At 43.3% G+C, this 5,773-nt stretch overlaps 1 pseudogene; it reads right to left on the bottom strand.

The window, feature by feature from the left end:
- Positions 1 to 2,025: 2,025 nt before the first annotated feature.
- LOC108303691 lies at positions 2,026 to 5,133 on the bottom strand (annotated as a pseudogene).
- Positions 5,134 to 5,773: the final 640 nt, after the last annotated feature.

The raw sequence follows: 5,773 nt of genomic DNA, 5'->3' as shown, positions 1-5,773 counted from the left end.
AATCCCAGCACTTTGGGAGGCGGAGGGAGGCGGATCACCCCTGAGACTGGGAATTCGAGACCAGGCTGATCAATGTGGAGAAACCCCGTCTCTACTGGAAAAGAAATAAAAAATACAAAAATACAAAATTAGCCGGACGTGGTGGCGCATGCCCTGTAATCCCAGCTCCTCGGGAGGCTGAAGCAGCAGAATCGCTTAAACCCGGGAGGCAGAGGTTCCAGTGAGCCGCGACTGCGCCATTACATTACAGCCTGGGCAACAAGAGTGAAACTCCATCTCAAAAAAGAAAAAAAAAGAGAAATGTAAGCAGGCCCAGACAGTTTGTGTACATCAGGGAAAGGATGTGAACTGAAAGCTCATGACCTGGTCTGAAGAGTGAACCTCCTTTGAGCTCCAAACTCAAAGGAATTTTGCCATGAAGGAATATGCCCTCCACTTTCTGCCACTGCACCATGGTGAAATGGTCCATTTTTTCAAAAGAAGCTGAAATCCAGATTTTTTTAAACAGTGAATTCTTCCAAGTTGCAAATGTTGGCAATTATTTTTTATTTTTGAGATGTAGTTTTGCTCTTGTCACCCAGGCTGGAGTGCAATGGCATGATCTCAGCTCGTTGCAACTTCGGCCTTCCAGATTCAAGCACTTCTCTTGCCTCAGCCTCCTGAGTAGCTGGGACTACAGGCATCTGCCACCACACCTGAATATTTTATTATTTTTTTATTTTTAGTAGAGAAGGGGTTTCACCATGTTGGCCAGGCTGGTCTCAAATTGACCTCAGGTGATCCTGTCTTCTCAGACTTCCCAAGTGCGGGGCTTACAGGCATAAGTCACAATGCTGGGCCACATCTTTCAAATGTCCTGGTTGGAAAATGCTGAAATATATAAATTCTGGGAAACCATCAGCATCTTAAATGTAAGAATGAGTGAAGTCTCCCAGGGAGTGATAAAATAGGCTCTCAATACAGGTTATTTTTTTATTGAAAAACCAAATACACTTTTATTTTACAAGGTGTGCAACTCAGTATATGCAGAAAAGTACTCTATGTCACACTCATGATCAATATCCTTTCATTTCCATTTGGCATGGCATTGAAAACCTAGCACATCATTTAACAAAAAAAATCACATAAAAGACCCCAAGAGAAATAAAACTAACTTATCTTCCCCAAACAATAGATTTCATCTTCATTAGTCAAATCAGCACCTGCTGATAGGGCAGTAGAGCAAACCTGACAGTGATATTCATTAACAAGGAAGACCAAACTTATGCTTTCAAGTATAAAGATCAACTCTGAATGGCAGAGAGCCTAATCTGACTGTTATCAGCCACCAAGAACTCAGAAGAGCAAAGAACTCAAGAAGAGAGAAGCCAAAGCACTATGAAAATTATTCTTTTCTGTGAAATTCAGTCCTACAGCCTGCATGAGCAAGGGTCCAAAACACCGGCGAGCTGACAAAGCTACTGGGAGAGCCCACTCATCATGGGAAATGCACTGGCTGTGCCTCCCTGTGCTGTGTCCTTCCATGGGCCTCCTCCACTCTTCACTGACTCCATTTTGACTTGGTCCTCTGGTCTCACCACAGCTACTTGAGAGACTTTGAGTTGTAATCTTACAGTTCCAAGAATCTATTTTGACTGAACCCAAGAGTAACATGCTCATTCAAAATAGAAATGTTCTCATGGTAAATGGTACAAAGGCCATTCCGTATATATATATATATATTTCTATGGAAGACAAAGTTTCCTTCCTCTTTTTTTTTTTTTTCCTTTTTTTGAGATGGAGTCTCACTCTGTCACGCAGGCTGGAGTGTGGTGGCACAATCTCAGCTCACTGCAACCTCCACCTCCCAAGTGATTCTCCTGCCTCGGCTTCCCAATTAGCTAGAATTACAGATAGGTACCACCATGCTTGGCTAATTTGTACTTTTAGTAGAGACAGGGTTTCACCATATTGGCCACGCTGGTCTCAAATTCCTGACTTCAGGTGATCCACCCACCTCGGCCGCCCAAAGTGCTGGCATTACAGGTGAGAGCCACCGCGCCTGGCTGCTTCCTTCCTCTTTAACAAGAAAATATTGCACCCAGCATCACTGCTTTGGCTAGCTCTTTTTTCCTGTGTGCTCTGATGTGTGCAGCAATTGAACCAGCTACAATTTCTGCATTCTTCCTGGTCTGGCCAAAATAATCTGGAAACTCACCATGTGGCGCAATCAAAGACATTATTATTGTATGATTCACTAACATAGTCTTCATCTTCATCCTTGGGGCTAGAGCTGTGATATACTGTGTATTCTCTGGCCACGTGATTGATCTCCTCTTTTGTGCTAACCAATTTGGGAGAAAATTCTTTCACATAATTTACAATGGCTTTTTTGTGTCCCTTTCTGGGTCAGTGGTGATGAAAAGCAGAGTTAAATTTTGCAGAGTTGAAATACTATCACATCCACGACTTGAATCATTTTTTCTAGTTCTTCTGGACAGATATCAGGGTAATGACTGAAACCAAAATAAATCAGCAGCCACCGACCCAGGTAGTCCTTGTCAGTTTTAGGCTCTCCAAACGTGTTGTGAGGAAAAATGGTCCCCCAATGAAGGCTTCACTATCGTTCCTTCTCTAGCTCTCTGTCTTTTCTATCTTGAAGTACTTCACTCCAGCCAGTAAACCTCCTCCAATAGCAAATGTGAATGATAAAGATTTCCAGGAAATAGGCCTGGGATTCAAGGAGCATGTGCAGTCTCTGCAGCCCTTCTGCTCAGGCCCTGACCACCTCAAGGGTGCTTGGTGGCCTCACCACCTGAGAGGCCAGGTTGCCAGGCAGCCATCAGTGAGACCCTAGTCCTGCCACACTTCCTCTTGCATGCAGAATTGCCCTGGCAAGACTCTACTTGGCTGGGCCCCAAAGCTCATGTCAGTCAGGCAAGAGACACCAAAGTTAGCCCATACTGGTTACTTTGAAGTGTCTCTGAGAATTCAGTGCACAACAAAAGCTGGTTTCAGTTATATTCAATCATCTTTTCATCAAACATTTACTGAGCACCTAGTTTCTTCCAGGCTTTGTGCTCAACTCTCCAGGGAAGACAGAAATGGAGAGAGGCAGTCTCTTATTATCAAGGGTTGGGAAACAGTTATGAACATCCTCAATTGCAATTAAAGATGATTACTTCAACAACACTGTTATGTCTAAAGTCAGTGTTGACAAACAGTTCTAACTCATGGTGGGATCAAGAGAGTGAAGGAAGAATGGGTCCATGAAGAGGCTTCTTGGGGAGAAATTTGTATGTGTGGAGTCCCCACTCTCCTGCTACCCAGATGGAGAAGTGCTGATGTTGCCTAAATAGGGGCTTCTGTGGGACCAGAGAGCTTGAAGATAGTTCCCCATAGTTGTAAGACAAAGAACTGCACCAATACTCACTTATAAAGTAAAGAGGGCTGTGGCCACAAAGTAGAGGTGGCTGCATTGGGATCTGTCTGGAGACCCAGATTCAGCAGGGATAATGAATGTATAAATGTTTCCCTGGACCAGATGTGGATCACATGAAAAACAGCCAATGTGGGGTTGCCTTTGTTCTATCCAAAGGGGCTGTCTAGAGGTATGGGAGGATACAGTGGCCAGAAGCCAGAAATGAACACAGGAATCCTACAATCAACAGTGCCAAAAGAACTCAAGTGAGAGATCTCTGATGATGGGAATCTGCAAAGAATCTTTAAAAGCACACTTTAAGAAAAAGAGTCAGCTTTAACCAACTGCAAGACCCAGGTAGTGCAGACCTACCCTACCAAGAAAGAAAGAACTGCCCTATATCCTCAGCTTTCCTACCTCCTCCCACTGTTACACAAGCAGATTCAATAGCAGTTAGCTAGTGGGGGAGGAAGGAAGTTGAGGAGAAAGCTATAGGCAGCCACCAGGCATATGTCTTACATGGAGAAGGAGGAAGAGCAGTCTTCGATTAGTAGCTTGGAATGAAGACTGAAATATTTGATTACCGTTTTGAGCTGGAAATATTCTAATCACTAAATTGAGACTATTTGGTTTAAAGTGACTGTTAAAGGATTGCCAGTTATCAAAGAGTGAACCAAAAAGTCAGAAAATCCCCCCAATTTTCTATTCAGAAGCAGGAGAAGATTATTATCTTCCCATAGAAAATGTTTTTGTTTCTTTGTTTGAGAAGGAGTCTCACTCTGTTGCCCAGGCTGGAGTGCAGTGGTGCCACCTTGGCTTACTGCAACCTCTGCCTCTCAGGTTCAAGCAATTCTTGAGCCTCTGCCTCCCAAGTAGCTGGGATTACAGGTGCCCGCCGCCATGCCCAGCTAATTTTTTGTATTTTTAGTAGAGCCATGTTGGCCAGGCTGGTCTTGAACTCCTGACCTCAAGAGATCCACCTGCCTTGGCCTCCCAAAGTGCTAAGGTTACAGGCATAAGCCACCATACCTGGCCAGAAAAAATGGTTTTAAAGTGGAAAAAGACAAAAAATAAACTTGTAATTTGATCACATCCCATGAATCTTGCATTCACTGTTCAGATTCCATCTCTGCATATTTTAGTTGGTCATTTCTGTTCTTGATGTTTTGATTACAAGTGATTCCATGAATTCTGTGTTTTAGTGTGCTGTGTCTCCCGTAAGACTTTTAGGTCATTATTTTTTCTTTCCTTCCCTCGTAATTCCAGTTCTGCACTCAAGAAGTGCTCATTAGATGGTGTTGATCAACGGTATGACTAATGTACCTATTTTCAGACCTTGGCATAAACTTGAACTGGAAATTTGATAATCATGTTTTGCCTGTAATGATTGCTGCTACCACTGTTCAACGGTATTAATATCCAGACTCTGTGGATATGGGGTATCCCAGGTTACAGACCTGGGTGTCTTGCCCTTTGAGTGTTGCCAGAGCTGAATGTCCACAGGCGTTTGAGCAACTCCTTTTTGGGATAAAAAGCTCCTTTCTTCACTTGGCTGGCTCCATACCCTTTCCTGATTTTGAGTGGATCTTTCAGAGTGACAGTGTGCTGGGGGAGAGGAATTCTGCATTGCAAGCTTCTAAGTGGTAACATAAAGACTTTCACAACAGTTTTTTAATTCTCTGGTCAGAAATTATCAAATACTCTGCTGTCTCAAAGACTTCATCCTTCTCCATCGGGGCTGCCTGGCTAATGTTGATGGCAAGGTTTCCCTGACACCCTTCCTAGAAAAAAGCAAGTTAAGTAAAAAGAAGGAACCCCTTTCAGGTAAGTTCTCCCATCACCGAGGAAAAAGAAACAAACCAAAAGGGAGTTTGAGATACCCTAAGAGTGAAGGAAAGATGGAATCAGTCAATGCTTACAAAACAGGGTTAAAAAAAAATAAGATCCCAGTGTCAGACTAGTTGGCTAGTTGAGAAAAATAGCTTTCTTTCATAAATGGAATATTTTACTTTACTTTGAATTTGTTGAGTTTTTAGGACCATCACTTATAGCACATTCCTCATATTTAGAAATAACGTAGTATTATGTAAACTTCATAAAGACCAAGGTTCCAGTTCTGATAGTAGCTCTAGTTACTTGGCTTGTAAAAGTACTTTTTTGAGATGGAGTCTCACTCTTGTCACCTAGGCTGGAGGGCAGTGGCACGATCTTGGCTCACCACAACCTCCACCTCCCGGGTTCAAGCGATTCTCCTGCCTCAGGCTCCCAAGTAGTTGGAATTACAGGCATGAGCCACCACGCCCGGCTAATTTTTTGTATTTTTAGTAGAGACGGGGTTTCTCCATATTGGTCAGGCTGGTCTCGAACTCCCAA

This window comes from Cebus imitator, unplaced genomic scaffold, assembly GCF_001604975.1.
Source record: "Cebus imitator isolate Cc_AM_T3 unplaced genomic scaffold, Cebus_imitator-1.0 Scaffold2, whole genome shotgun sequence".
Lineage (NCBI taxonomy): Eukaryota > Metazoa > Chordata > Mammalia > Primates > Cebidae > Cebus > Cebus imitator.
This window is presented reverse-complemented; position numbering and strand designations above follow the sequence as displayed.